The sequence below is a fragment of the Gobio gobio genome, assembly GCF_949357685.1.
Source record: "Gobio gobio genome assembly, chromosome: 18".
Lineage (NCBI taxonomy): Eukaryota > Metazoa > Chordata > Actinopteri > Cypriniformes > Gobionidae > Gobio > Gobio gobio.
Window position 1 is genome coordinate 15,871,638 of NC_137111.1, and position 17,054 is coordinate 15,888,691.

The 17,054-nt window shown below is 39.1% G+C and overlaps 1 protein-coding gene across 1 annotated transcript in view; it reads right to left on the reverse strand.

Moving 5' to 3' along the window:
• Positions 1-17,054, reverse strand: part of thada (THADA armadillo repeat containing) — a 157,560-nt gene that overhangs the window by 59,951 nt on the left and 80,555 nt on the right.

The window sequence follows — 17,054 nt, forward strand, 5'->3', positions numbered from 1 at the left end:
TTTCTTTCTTTTGTCACTTCAAATTTAATCACTTTGGAGCCGTTAGTTCCTTCATCATGTCTGATCTGGGTCGTGACAGCCTCATATGCAATGCATGCAGTCTGGAAACAGAATTGATTAGTTCACCTCTCGAGTCTTCGGGTTCGAGTCATTCGTTCATCAAGTCCCAGCCCCATAGGCAAGGCTATGCAGTCACCGGAAACAGAAAAGATGAGTTAATCTCTCGAGTTTTCGGGTTCGAGTCGTTCCTTCAAGTCCCCATAGGCTCAATGCAGAAACAGAAATGATTAGTTCATCTCTCGAGCCTTCGGGTACGAGTCTCTTTCTTTTGTCACGTGACCGATTCCCGGTTCAGTGTATCGCAACATATTCAACATTACAGTCGTATTATTGACTGCATGTTGTAATATGTTTATTATTATAAATCATCAGAAGATATGCGCAATAAATATTTATGTTATGCCTATCCATTCTGACCAACCCAATGTGCCCAGTCTTCATCAATTATTCTACTAGTTAAAAAACTGAACTAGACAAACAAACAAAAAAATATGCACTTGTTTGTAAGGAAGGTTGTGAATTAATTCATTTCTGTATCCAACACGGCTGTCATGTCACGTGACGAAAGAACGAGACTCGTACAAGAAGACTCGAGAGATTAACTAATCATTTCTGTTTCTGCATTCAGCCTATGGGGACTTGAACGAACAACTCAAACCCGAAGACTCGAGAGATTAACTTATCTTTTCTGTTTCCGGTGACTGCATAGCCTTGCCTATGGGGCTGGGACTTGATGAATGAATGACTCGAACCCGAAGACTTGAGAGGTGAACTAATCAATTATGTTTCCTGTACAGAACATATGGGATGTTGCGCATGCGCGATCAACACAAAATGAACGAATCGCTCTCTGAGACAACTCGTTGTTCTCGAGTCATATTCTATTCAAAATGAAAAAATCATATTCGTTCAAAATGAATGAATCGTTCATGAAAGAAATATCACGCCAAATACTAACAAGACATCTGCTTGGTTTTGATTATCATCTAAATCGCGATCACTCTCACGGATATCACGCACATTCATAGAACATTCATAACATTCATAGCTCTTTCATCATTAAAGTTTAATATTTCCACACATTTTAAAGCTATATTAGTTTAAACTTCTTGATCATTTTCTGAGCGCACTTATCTGAAGCACACGCACACAGACAGCTGGCTGTCAGATGTCAAGTCTCGTGAGTAACTTATCTTTCACATTTTTTGTTGTGTTTAAACTGTCAAATACACACAAGAGTCTTGTGAAAACAAAATAGCAGTGTCGTGGGTAGAAACGTGTGGAAAAAGGGGCAGTAATATTATAATAAGATCCCCTTCCTACATCAGAAGGGGAGAGAAATCGGAGCGGCTAATTTTTTTCACGTGTTTGCAGAGAAAGGCTTACCAAAACAAAGTTACTGGATTGTCCTTTTTCACCTTTTCTGGGTTGGTAGATGCACCGGAGACCCGAATATAGCGCTTCAACATGGAAAAAGTCAGATTTTCATGATATGTCCCCTTTAAGACTTTTTAAGGATCTGCAGGGACCCTGTGGCCAGTGCATAATTAACATGGTACTATAGGTTAGGTGAACTATTTCTTTAAATTTAAATAAAAAAAATACTAAAATACATACAGCATAACCATCTCAGACACATATTTCGATCTAACGACCGCCAAAATCTGTACTGTTCCCCTTTTCTGGCCTCATATGTTAACTATCAGTGCTAATTTGTCCCATTAAAAGTCTTTGGAGAGGAAATGACAGTTTGGAAGGGTATAATTTTAGAAACATAGGAGTCTGAGGCGAGTCATCTCCAGGGGGCTTTCTCAGTCTCGACCCGCCATTACGGCTCAAAGGCCATCTGGCTCTTATTAGGCACGGTGGTACAGTTTCCCCGAGTATGACTCGGCAGTCTGTAAGCACCAAACAAACCTAATCTTAGTCTGGCTCAAAAACAACAGGCAGAGACTGCGTTGGACAGCACCTGGTGCGAGCGCCATAACACAACTTGTTTATTCGAGTTCGTCTGGCTCTTGAGGTGCACTGGAGAACTGAAATGAGAAAGAGTACATGCAGTTCCATCACACGCTCCAGAAAGCACATCAGTGTATAAACACACTTGATTTTTTTTTTCTGAGCTGCATGTTGCTCCAACTAAAACAAGTTTAAAGCCCATATGAAGAAATCTTTCTTTAAAGTTGCAATGTAACGGAAGCAGTGAAAGGTCTTCCTTCTTTTGACATATTTAATTAAACATATTATCGAAAGAGAAAAATGTGGGGATGTGACTTTTATCTGGTTTTATCTGTGTTGTTGATTGGATTAAGGCAGATCTGAAATGTCAGCCTGAGTTTGATTTTCAGAAAAGGGCAGAATTTAACGTCTAAATGTTCGGAGAAACTATAGCAGTTAAAAATCGTTTCAGTAATCAAAACGGAAATAAAATAAAATATAATCTATAATATAATAAAAACAACAACAAAAGCTAACAAATGACAAAAGCCCATTTTACTAAAACTAAAATTTAAAATTATAATAAATATATACTTTTATAGAATTTAAACAATACTTAAATAACACTGCTTTTCAGATGCAATCATTTAGGCCAAATAAGTGGCAAAAAACAATATTGTCAACAAACAGCCCAATAGTAATTTAGACATTGTTTTTAGGCTACTGTAACTGTACAGCCTAAACAAGAGACTAACAGAAGTAGCAGAGTACAAAGCAGTGGAAATGACACTAGCAGAGACATCAACATAGTAGCCTTCAAACAAAGATAAGTTACATGTTAAGAGATAAATATAGATCACATCCAAAAGAATGCTTCTAGGAAACCAATGCCAATGTACTAGATGAACGCATGCTTGCACTAGAAACACACTGTGCATCTTTGACTGACAGAAATGCTAAGCTGTTAGCTAAATTCACTGACCTTGTGTCTTATACCTGGCGCAATAACATCCAAATTATCGGTCTGCTGGAGTTAACAGTGGGGCCCATCCATCAGTCTTATTCTTACAACCCTTTTGAGGTCCTCCTAAAAGAAGCCAAGTCTTCTCTGCTTGAGACTGACCAACAGTCTTTAAGACTGGTCATACACCATATTGCCAAAATAATTGGGACACCCCTCCAAATCATTGAATTCAGGTGTTCCAATCACTTCCATGGCCACAGGTGTAAAAAAATCAGCTCTCAGGAGCTCAGTGAATTCAAGTGGGGTACCGTGATAGGTTGCCACCTGTGCAATAAGTCCATTCCTGAAATTTCCTCACTACTAAATATTCCACAGTCAACTGTTAGTGGTATTATAACAAAGTGGAAGCAATTGGGAACAACAGCAACTCAGCCATGAAGTGATAGGCCATGTAAAAAATAAAAGAGCGGGGGTCAGCGCATGCGCAGTCAATAGCTACAGACCTCCAAACTTTCTGTGGCCTTCAGATTAGCTCAAGAACAGTGCGTAGAGAGCTTCATGGAACGGATTTCCATGGCCGAGCAGCTGCATCCAAGCCTTACATCATCAACTGTAATGCAAAGTGTCAGATGCAGTGGTGTAAAGCATGCCGCCACTGGACTCTAGAGCAGTGGAGACGTGTTCTCTGGAGTGACAAAACATGCTTCTCTGTCTGGTAATCCGATGGACAAGTCTGGGTTTGGCTGTTGCTGAGAGAACGGTACTTGCCTGACTGCATTGTGCTAAGTGTAAAATTTGGTGTGGGTTGTTTTTCAGGGGTTGGGCTTGGCCCCTTAGATGAATTAGAGCAGAGACTGCGAGCCAGGCCTTCTCGTCTAACATCAGTTCCTGACCTCACAAATGCGCTTCTAGAAGAATGGTCAGAAATTCCCATAAACACACTCCTAAACCTTGTGGAAAGCCTTCCCAGAAGATTTGGAGCTGTTGTAGCTGCAAAGGGTGGGCCAACTTCATGTTAAACTCTACGAATTAAGAATGGGATGTCATTAAAGTTCATGTGAATGTAAAGGCAGATGTCCCAAAACTTTTGGCAATATAGTGTAACTATGGAAGCTTGTTTCAGCCACTGAATTACAAATAAAAAAAGTTAGATCATGACTTTTTCATCTCACAATTCTGACAAATTTTCTCGCAATTGTGGGTTTATATCTTACAATTCTGACTTTATGCAACTAGCCTCACACTAACAAACCGAAAACCGAGGAGAGGCTGACAGCCATTGCCAGCTTCAACATTACAACACAATCACTAATACATTATTCTAGTGTTGAAAGTGTTGGCTTTACAAACAGGGTTTCAGGGTATTCCTCATTCTTCCTGTAAACACATGCAAGACAACTATTGTGTTATTTGTAGGTTGACTCCAACATAAACTGTAAACATTGTGGCTCTCTGACACTATAAAAACATTGCTTAGTTTGAGCATCACATTCAGTTTGACAATGGATCAACCAACGGTGTGACTAATCTGGATTCATACAGAGATTTTCATTCACCCACTCTTAACAATTACCTGTTTCTCCATCCAGTTTTTATCCTGAATTTGGTCAGTCAAAGGCCCCACCAAAATGAATGGTCTTAATATATACCAGGACGGGGTTCTCATCTTTTTCAGCCAAATTAGGGCTACCCAACAGTCACATGTACATCATAAAAAAAAACAAATTTCAGTTATTTATAACCTAATTAGATCCTTAAATGCTGACCCAACCAAATTTCTGAATTTCCATCTTGGATGACCAGCGGTGTGACATTTTGGATCTGGTGCACTTCTCATCCATATGTCCCAGGTACAATCTACTATAGATGTAAGCAATTTCCAGCCAACCACTTACATATGTTCTGGACATGCCTGTGGCTGACAGACTTTTGGTCAAGGTTATTTGACACACTTAAGCAAGCCCTCAACCCTTGTTTGGCATTTCCTCAAGCCCAGACATGCCACAGCATGATTTTTCCTTTACAGCCATGCAAGCTATACACACACTTTTCTTTTTATTCTAAACTGATTTATCATTATCAAAATTCACTCCCAGGACTCCGTCCCCACGTCCCCCACGTTTACAGCTCAGGATTTTCATGTGTTCAAGATTCAGCAGAATTAAAATGCACCCATGTTTTTTTTTTTTTTTTTTTTTCATTTTTGAACAACAGAAAATGATGGAAGCTTGTTTCCACCAAAGATTAAAAATTAAAAGGTAAGTGTGACTTTTTATCAAGCAATTTACATTTTTTTCACAGAATTGCAAGTTTTTTTGCACACAATTCTGACTTTATAATCCTGAGAAAAAAGTCAGTCTTTTCCCCTCAGAATTGGACTTTATAACTCACAATTCTGACTTCATAACTATAAAAGTTATAAAATCACAATTGCGAGAAAAAAATGTGCAAGTTTATATCTCACAATGGCGAGAAAGTTTATATCTTACAATTCTGACTTTATATCACACAATTCAGACTTTATATCTGGCAATTCAGAGAATAAACTCACAATTGTGAGATAAAAAGTCACAATTACCTTATAAAATGTTTTATTCTATGGTGGAAAAAAGATTCCATAGAAAATAGCTTATTGCTATAAAAGACTGGAGACTGGAGCTTAACATATCTACCCCGACACAAAGACAAGGTTTTCAAGACATAGGCACACAATACAAATTCACAGTGCGACCAGCAAATATATCAGACCTCTATGATTTATAACTACACTGACAAAACTGGGGTCTAATAAAAACAACCCCGAAAGAAGAATTCAGCACTGATTGTGGAACACAAATCACAGTCTACTCAGGTAACTAATAATGGGTTGCCTCGTATGTCAACCAGCACAATAATTAACAGCACAGATTCCTCAAGTGTTTTGCTGAGAACCCTTGTGTTATTGTAAAGAGAGGCCTGATCAACACCGGACACCCAGACACACAAATACGTGCCTAGGGGAGAGGAGGGGGCTGTGGCAGCCAGAACCCAGCTATATTTAACATCTTCTACATGTGGGCTTCATTTGAGTGAATGCGCCTGCATACTTCCACTGACAAGAACCAGGCAGACCCCAGTCCTCTAGTCTCTTAACCCTTGCGTCCCTGCACAGAGAAAGGCTGAACTGTTAACTTAGATCCTTCTATCAATATGCTCATCCATCCAAGTCTGTCTCTCCTGTAATTTCTTGGCTATTAGGAAAATCAATCAATAATTTCTAGATATGACAAGTTTTAATGAAAGTGCGAGAAAGATGAAGATGGTCTTTCGTTTGTTTTAGTAAGGCTGAGATGTTTGCTGATATGGTTTGAGTCTAATATTTGTGGTGGCAGGGCACTATTAGCTGTGGCGTTGATCATTAGCTTGAGCTGCTTCTCTCTGTTCTGTGTTATCTATGTTCCAGCCCCAAGGCCTTGAACTAATCCTTTCTCCAGCCCCTCCACACCTCTGCTCTGCTCCAGATGTCCGTGGCACACACAAGGGCTCATAACACACTTATGATACTATAAAGGCCCATACACCCAAACAATTCTAGAGCTTCCAAAATGCAATTAAATACATGTTTAACACTGATAAAGGTTCAGTGTGTAGTCTTTTATGAGGATCTATTGACAGAAATGCAATATAATATACATAACTATGTTTTCAGTGGAGCATAAAGACCTTACATAATGGCTCATGGTAATAAAAACGTAAATGGTACATTGAGCCATTTCTATCTACATATACCACGGGTCCCCTTACAGTGAAATCGCCGTTTTGCGCCGTCATGTTTCTACAGTAGCCCTAAACGGACAAACGTCTCTATAGAGCGCTTGTCACTCTCTGTTCTCTCCAATGTCAAAATTTTTGCCCTGTGTCGGCCCCCGTAGCTTCTCTATGTGCTCCGAAAAGGGGTGGGGGTGCAATTCACAACCTCACCACTAGATGCCGCTAAAAATCACACACTGCACCTTTAAAGGTCCTATGGCATGACATTTTCATTTTATGAGTTTTTTTTAACATTAATATGAGTTCCCCTAGCCTGTATATGGTCCCCAAGTGGCTAGAAATTTTGATGGGTGTAAACCGAGTTCTGGCTGTTTTTCTCTGCCTTTGAGAAAATGAGAGCTCAGACGAGCCGATCTGGAATCTTGCCTGTTATGTTGTCATACAGGGAAAGGTTACCTCCCCTTCCTCTGCTTTGCCCGCCCAGAGAATTAGGAGAAAATTGATTCAGTTGCGATGTCAGCACAGGCTTTACAAACAGACTTTTACCATATGGATTCAACAGCACCGCCACAAACAGTGAGTAACAGTGTTCATTAATGCCTGATCTGTGATCAGTGATTTCAGATGTGTAGCTAAATATTCAAGTTCACACAGACTTTCTTTCGAAATCTTTAAAGCAGCACTAGGTAGTTTTTGCTCTCGGGGTCCCCCTACAGTTGAGAAACAGTATTGTCCTCTACTACTGTCGTAAACTGTCATTCTACATCAGGGGATGCATCGCACGTGCATTTATTGACATGACAACTATGATAGCCCTGAACACTGCCGGAGTTCACATGCAGGAGTTCTGCTTGCGTCGCGTGTGAAATGTCTTCATCCCAGGTACAGTGGCATATGTTTCAGCATGTCATATGAATATAATTTCATGGGTTTTATTTTTTTCAAACGCCAAATGATCACGATGCTCACGTTTACAAGCCAGCGTCATTATAGTAGCCTAGTCTATTGGTTCCCGTTTTACAGAATCTATATGATACTTCAATTCAATGTTTGAGTGGTAGGTAATAACCATATATCGTCAATATTATAATATCAAGCTACCTTAGATGAATCTGCAAATTTGAAAAATCGATTTGCATTATAATTTGAGGAAAGACAAATAAACCAATATCACAGACATGTTAGGTATCCTAAAATATGATTTTATACGTCTTATGTATTTACTTGCAAGAATGTAGCCCCTCCTCCTTCAGCTCACACCAACGAGCAAACGCGGCCCAATGTTGATCCTCGTCCTGCCTTTAATCCGATCACTTTCTCGTTTCCTCTTTTTGCTTTCCTCCGACAAAACCTTTGCTTTCTTATTTTTCTGTGCTGCTTCGTCCATGACTATAACATTCGGCAAACAAATGATAGTTTTTCTCGCACGTCCGAATTTAAGGAAGCCGGGGTGGTGGTGGAAGTGACGTATATGCCGTAAAGCAGTCGAATTTTGTAGTTCTTTTTTTTCTCGGGTTACTACCCGAAAAGTTTAAAAGTACGATTAAAAACGATACAGACCACGTCAGGCTATGGCAGACGTGTCATTCAACCTATTGTACATCGAAATCTATAAGTCGATGTATCATCACAAGAGGTTTGAAAATATATTATAAAGGTTGAAAAGTACCTAGTGCTGCTTTAATACTGTTGTTTATGCATCAGCGAATCAAGCCAGTGACTAAACCATCAAATTCACAGCGTTTCTGTTAGTAGCATCTGTCATTTAAATGATTAAACTAGAGAGCAATCAAAGAACACTCTTTATAATGTTTGGAGCTGTGAATCACACGGCGCGAGTGTATCTGCCCACTTGTCCAAACTGCCGTTATAATGAATGACACTTATGCTGCACAAAGCTCTTACTGTATTCATGTCGATGTTGTGTTTGCTGTTAGTTGTGGTGTAAGCATTTTGTGAGAGAAAACACGTTGCAATGACGAGATCAACAAGACTGCATGTGTGCTCAATGCTCATCACTGCAGATTTTCATGTGATAGGAATAGATCATAAAATAATGCTATAGTCAACACTTTGACGATTCGTTCATCTCGATGGCTGTGATGGTGAAAAAATGTAGTTTAGGGTGTTTAGAGAGGTTCCACATGTTACAAAGTTCGTAGAATAAGGAGGAAGATGACAGGTCGCGTGACTGGGACTCGTGTTTATTCAGAACTCTCAGATACAAACAAAATAAACTCACAGCGTTCTAAACAACTCGGTACAATAAAACTTTCTCAGCAATCTTTATCCAGCTCTGCGTCTCTCTGGTCCACATGCAGCCCGTCTCGCTCTCTGGCAGTGCTTGGAGATCTCGCTAAACCACGCCCCCTCCGCCACATAATCTAATACTCATTTCAAATGCAAAGATGTCAGCCAATCACAACAGTGGGCGTTTTCACTGAAGTCTCACAGCAGACACACCCCTTGAAACAGAGCATTCAAGCCAGAGGGCTAATATCAGTATAGAAAAATGCTTTTTATTTCTAAATTATGACATTTTTTGATGTAAAAACCATACTAACAATATAAGTACACCTCAGGAAACATTATAAAATAATCTAAAAATCCATGCCATGGGACCTTTAAAGCAATACAGTCATATATCAGAGTGTTGCAAAGTGTCCTGATATCATAAAGTCGCATTAAAAGGATAAAATGACTGAAAAAAAAATGAAGCAGTTTAGCCAAATCTGTTGTCATTATCAAAAACATAGTGAAGCAGGTGTTAAAGGGGGCATGAATTGAGAAAATCTTTAGAAAATAGAGCTGAAAACTTCCTTGTTAGACCAAAAACAGAAAGTTTCTCAGAAAACGACTGGTGGAATGTGCCTATTTATGAGGTCATGTTCACCTGTCTAGGTGAAAGACCGCCTCTGAAGATGATGATCAACGCCTACTTCATTAATGCAACTTTGGCCCCACTCACTGGCGTATCAGTGATATGACAAGGAGAGAAGAGCGATACAGGATCACTGGACTAAAAATAACATTATCTTCCAAAGGATCCTAATGCTAGGAATGTGGTTATTTAGTTTCAACATTGTGAATGTCATAAGCCCCGTTTCCACCAAAATTACCCGGAACAATTTGTCAGAGGAACTTTTTCCCCAGGAACTTTTTTTCCCCCAGACCAGTTGCTGTCTGCGTTTCCATCGCGGTCTAAAGTACGGTGAAGATTAGTCCGGTGACGTAGGTTTGCACGAGATTGTCTAGTTCCCGCTGGATTCCGAAACACGGAGTACCACCCCCCAAAGTCCCTAGTTCCTGGGGAAAGTTTCCTGCAGTGGAAACGTGACTGAGCATTTTTTATTTGTACATTTCACTGTGGACTTGGATCGTTCTGTCAATCTGTTCATCCATCCTGGAGGACTGAACCTCCTGTCATTCATCCATCCATAATTTCTAGATATGATAAGGTTTAAAGAATCAGTTGCAATTTCAGCACTGGCTCTGCAAACAGGCTTTTACAATATGGACTTGACAGTAATGCCACAATATGCAAATTAATGTGTTCATTCTAATGCCAGATCTGTGACCAGTGATTTCTCGTTTGTGGCTGTTTATGTGTCAGTAAAAATCAAACCAGTGACTAAACGGTCAACTTCACTCTCTTAGTAGGATGAAAATAAACTTATTTAAACTGTGATTTGGTAGAATGCTCTTCACTGCAACCTTTTTAATGACATAACCTAAATATAATACTATAAATCAACAACGGGTGGGCGATATGCCGGTAGACAAATTTCGAGAATTTGTGGTCATGGTTACGCTCATGTAACGTTACTGTGCTGCATGGTCTCGAATGCTTATCGTTTGCATGCATTTTTAAAGGGGTACTTCAGTGCTGGGAAGATGAATGTGTATTTAAACTGGGTAATTTGTGGATGTGAAGAAATGTGAAATTATTTTTGAATTTGGTGCCAAAAATGTATTTTTGTCTTGTGGATGAAAGACAACAACTCCCAGAATGCACTTGCTTCCCAAAGTCACGGCTACTGGTTATCACTTGCCCACCATGACACCGCCCCCACCGTCGTTTTGATTTTCAAAAAGTAATACAATAATTTCGTTCAGTTAGAGAATAGACACTACAATTAAAAACTGAACGTGTCTTTTCAATAAAGTGTGAGTGAGCCAAACGAAAGGCACGGCACAGACGCAGCAGGAGTCAGATTTCATTCATCATGAGAACGAAGAGCTGGGCAGAGCTGAGGTAAGCTCGGCAGTCATAAACAGCACCAGTGTCCAGTCTGGCACGTTTTCAGATCATGCCTATGGAAGCTAAACTTTGATAGGAATTCATTGAAAAGTTGAAACACTCACTTTGCTCCGCACCGCTCCGTTATTAATGCTCGAGTCGAGCGGCCGTGCGCATCTACATTCTGTGAGTGAGATCCCTCCCCTTCGGAGTGTATCATATCAGCGAGTCGAATCATGATTTGGATCTTGCGTCAAACCGCTAAACTGCTGAAATCACGTGACTTTGGCGCTCCGAACCACTGAATCGATACACTGATTCGATATGCTCCAAAGCTTCATGAAGCAGTGTTTTGAAATCGGTTATCACTATACAAGTTGTTATTTAATTTTGGCGCACAAAAAATACTCATCGCTTTATAATATTAATATTGAACCACTGTACTCACATGGACTGATTTAAATATGTTTTAAGTACATTAATGAATCTTGAGGGTGTAAATTTCATGGCTGCCTATGTAGGCCTCACTGAGCCGTCGGATTTCAACAAAAATATATTAATGTGTGTTCCGAAGATGAACGAAGGTCTTACGGGTGTGGAACAGCATGAGGGTGAGTAATAAATGACCGTTTACACTGAAGTCTCAAAGCAGACACGCTCCTTCAAACAGAGCGTTTAAATCAGAGGGCTAAAATCAGGGTAGGAAAAATGCCTTTTTATCTAAATTATGTTATATACTAATGAAATTATTATTTGTCTGTGTTTACAGGGTCTCAGAGTGGCTCATTTCAAAATATTTCCCAGCAGTTTTAAATCAAAATAAAACAAAGGAAAACTTTTCTACTTGGTTACACCACATTGCTAGCCTAGAAATCTAGATGCACCATAGCAGCAGCAAATCTAATTTGCAGCCAGGGTAGTCTAGCAACTCTCCGTTGGCTTGCGAGCTGGAAAAACCAAACTCTGGTCAGGTCAATCACATTGTGTATAGAGTCGGTGGGCAGGATTAACATAATGACGGCTGAGTTGTGGCTGTTCCGAGTGCTACTTGTAAACAAAGAAGCTGGTGAACAGCGTTTTTTCAAATCGGCTTTGGCCGCGATTCTGGAATACTTGGAGTTAAGTTTTTCTTTGAGAAAAGAACAAAGAACGGTACTGAAGTAATTCTTAAGAAAGGAAGACGTGTTCAGAGTTTTGCCGACAGGATACGGCGAAAGTTTAAACTATCAACTAGCTCTGCTTCACCTTCGTTGCTCTGGTTGGTTGTAGCGCTATCCTATTGCGTGCAGAGGGAATTTGAAAGACAACCGTTTATCCCGCCCCTCGGATTGAGCCCTGCCAATGGTGAGTTCCCAAACCCAACATCTTGATGTGGGCCTGGCTTGTCAGGCTACCACATTGCATGTTTTTCTATGTATATACAGTGAGGAAAATAAGTATTTGAACACCCTGCTATTTTGCAAGTTCTTCCACTTAGAAATCATGGAGGGGTCTGAAATTGTCATTGTAGGTGCATGTCCACTGTGAGAGACATAATCTAAATAATAAAAATCCAGAAATCACAATGTATGATTTTTTTAACTATTTATTTGTATGATACAGCTGCAAATAAGTATTTGAACCTGAGAAAATCAATGGTAATATTTGGTACAGTAGCCTTTGTTTGCAATTACAGAGGTCAAACGTTTCCTGTAGTTTTTCACCAGGTTTGCACACACTGCAGGAGGGATTTTGGCCCACTCCTCCACACAGATCTTCTCTAGATCAGTCAGGTTTCTGGTCTGTCGCTGAGAAACACGGAGTTTGAGCTCCCTCCAAAGATTCTCTATTGGGTTTAGGTCTGGAGACTGGCTAGGCCACGCCAGAACCTTGATATGCTTCTTACAGAGCCACTCTTTGGTTATCCTGGGTGTGTGCTTCGGGTCATTGTCATGTTGGAAGACCCAGCCTCGACCCATCTTCAATGCTCTAACTGAGGGAAGGAGGTGGTTCCCCAAAATCTCGCAATTCATGGCCCCGGTCATCCTCTCCTTAATACAGTGCAGTCGCCCTGTCCCATGTGCAGAAAAACACCCCCAAAGCATGATGCTACCACCCCCATGCTTCACAGTAGGGATGGTGTTCTTGGGATGGTACTCATCATTCTTCTTCCTCCAAACACGTTTAGTGGAATTATGACCAAAAAGTTCTATTTTGGTCTCATCTAACCACATGACTTTCTCCCATGATTCCTCTGGATCCTCCGAATGGTCATTGGCAAACTTAAGACGGGCCTGGACATGTGCTGGTTTAAGCAGGGGAACCTTCCATGCCATGCATGATTTCAAACCATGACGCCTTAGTGTATTACCAACAGTAACCTTGGAAATGGTGGTCCCAGCTCTTTTCAGGTCCTTGACCAGCTCCTCCCGTGTAATTCTGGGCTGATTTCTCACCTTTCTTAGGATCATTGAGACCCCACGAGGAGAGATCTTGCATGGAGCCCCAGTCCGAGGGAGATTGACAGTCATGTTTAGCTTCTTCCATTTTCTAATGATTGCTCCAACAGTGGACCTTTCTTCACCAAGCTGCTTGGCAATTTCCCCGTAGCCCTTTCCAGCCTTGTGGAGGTGTACAATTTCGTCTCTAGTGTCTTTGGACAGCTCTTTGGTCTTGGCCATGTTAGTAGTTGGATTCTTACTGATTGTATGGGGTGGACAGGTGTCTTTATGCAGCTAACGACCTCAAACAGGTGCATCTAATTTAGGATAATAAATGGAGAGGAGGTGGACATTTTAAAGGCAGACTAACAGGTCTTTGAGGGTCAGAATTCTAGCTGATAGACTGGTGTTCAAATACTTATTTGCAGCTGTATCATACGAATAAATAGTTAAAAAATCATACATTGTGATTTCTGGATTTTTTTTTTTAGATTATGTCTCTCACAGTGGACATGCACCTACGACAACAATTTCAGACCATATAATATATACAGTGAGGAAAATAAGTATTTGAACACCCTGTTATTTTGTAAGTTCTCCCACTTAGAAATCATGGAGGGGTCTGAAATTGTTGTCTATATATACACACACACCCCAATCCGGCATAACATAATATTGTGTAGGTCCCCCTTTTTGCTGCCAATACAGCCCTGACCCATCGAGGCATGGATTCCACTAGACCCCTGAAGGGGTCTAAACTATGCTTTTCAGGTTTTTCAGGTACATCTAACATTAGTTTTCAGGTACAGAAAATGATCAAATGTAAAATAACATTGCATATTTGACTGTATAAATTAAAGATTAATCCTATTAAACTTACAAAAGCATTTCAGTCTAGAGCAGTGAGTGATGTCCTTGTCTTTTGTTGTTTGACATTAAACAGACAGCAGTAAAGGCTACTGCCCCCTTTAAGACCTAATGCACGGATATGCGTCGTCTTTCTCGACTGTATAAAGTTTACTTAAGGCATATACAGACTATGTCTGCTAGAATACTCATCAAGATGGACATGTTGACATACTTTTTGTGAGAGTTTGTCCGTTCAAGAGCAAGACTTGAAAGAGAACTCAATATCTGCGCGCGAAACTCCACTCAAACTCTCCTTCACACCGTGCATTTTAACGATGTAAACACACATCCTCTTCCAGGCAGATTTGTAACATCTTTAGGTGATTGGAACTTCTTAATTACTGCCCTGATGTTGGAAATGTGGATTTTCAATCTTTTAACTACTTTATTACAGCCACTTCCTATTTTGTGAAGCTCGACAAGCTTTTGCTGCACATCAGAACAATATTTGGTTATACTCATTGTGATGAATGATTAAGGGAATTTGGCCTTTCGGTTTCCTCATATTTATACTCCTGTGAAACAAGGCGTCATAGCTAGACAATTTCATGTTCCTAGTAAACCTGGTGTGCTAAAAACATTTAAATATTAATGGGAATATACTTTAGAGATATTTTACTCATACAAATTTTTAGACTTGCTAATAATTGTGGCCAATGTGTTTGAGAAAAATATTTATTTCCTAATGGGATTTACCCCCCACTTTCAATTCTTTTACTTCAATGAAAGGTTAGATGTTTGCATTTTTTTTTTTTTAAAGAAAGATCAAAAGGATAAAAAAATGCAGATTTATTTTTACAGCAATCGTTGATCATATTTACCAGGGGTGACAAAATTGTAAAACAAAAAAAATAGGGCTGTCAAAAGATTAATCGCGATTAATCACATCCAAAATAAAAGTGTGTGTTTACATAATATATTTGTGTGTACTCTGTATAATTATTATGTATATATAAATACAAACACATTCATGTATATATTTAAGAAATATTTGCATGTATATACATTTATATAATTTATATTATATATAAATATAAATATAATAACTTTTTCTTAAATATATACATGCTTGTGTGTGTTTTTATATATAAATAATAATTATACACAGTACACACACATATATTATGTAAACACAAACTTTTATTTTGGATGAGATTAATCGCGATTAATCTTTTGACAGCCCTAAAAAAACAAAAACAAAAGTATTTTGTTCTTACAGTGGTTACATTGGTTGCACTTTGTCTTTGATAAACACACACATACATATACATATATATATATATATATATATATATATATATATATATATATATATATATATATATATATATATATTTGAATATTGTGTGTAGGCTATCTTTGGATAGTTTTACTTAAAGCATTCTTTATTAATTGTTCAGTTATTTGTATATATGTGTACACACACACACACACACACACACACACACACACACACACACACACACACACACACACACACACACACACACACACACACACACACACACACACACACACACACACACACACACACACACACACACACACACACACACACACACACACACAATAATTAAATCATTTACTTGTCATAGAAAAGACATGCTAGATGCTGTCTTTGGTCAGATGATTTGCTCCATTTTAACTCGTTCCACATATTGAACCCCATACAGTTTTATTCTACAATTCAGTTTTATTCTATAATTCTACAAATGCAAATTAAGTCACACTGATGGAAAACATTTGTTGCCAGATTACGAATAACAGTGTGACCTGTTGAAATGGATCAGCAAATTATTAAATGCAATATTTATTTGAGGCTTACTAAATAATTCTGTCACAATATTCACAAAATTAATTAATCAATTTATAAGAAAACTAGGCTATAACCCATAATGTTTCAGTGTGATCCACCTTTTCTATCATTTGTATTTTATGTATCATAAATCACAACACTTAATGTGTAATAATCTAAAATACCGGCTAGTACTGTGCAGTAAATAATAAGCACACTTCAAGTACTGCATCACTGTAATATTTCATTGTAACAATAATCAAATCTTAAATGGATAATTCACCCAAAAAATGAAAATTCTGCCATAATTTACTCCCCATCAAGTTGTTCCAAACCTGTATGAATTTCTTTTTTCTTTATTTCTTGAAGAATATGGGTAAGCAAACAGTTAGGCACCATTGACGTCCATAGTATGGGGAAAAAAATACTATTGAAGTCAACAGGGCCCATCAACTGTTTGATTACCAACATTCTTCAAAATATATTTTTGTGTCCAGCAGAAGAAATAAATTCACACAAGTTTGGAACAACTTGAGGACAACTTGGAACAACTTTACTATGAAGGCAGCTCATTAGGGTTTGGATCAGTCTACGTGTAATTGTTTGGTTTTACCTGAAGACTCAGAGGAAACTGCAAAATGAACAAACAGAGTTCTAAATGAGATTTTAAATGGTGTCGGGTCATGCGTGCAGCACATAGAGTCAGGAGCTATGTTATCAGAAGCAGTTGTGGGAGCAAGACTTCATCCTTATTTTGAGCCAAAACAAACACCATCCTGCTATTGTTTCTTTCATCCGAATAGATCTATTGCTTCCCAGCTGGAGGAACACAATGTTCTGTGACACAAATGGGAGTGGAAATGATTACTCCTGGCTCTAGGATCATGACTGAGACCTCACTCTGTGTGTGTGTGTGTGTGTGTGCGTGTGTGTGTGTGTGCGCGCGCGCGCATGTTTGAATGCCACTACAGGTACTTG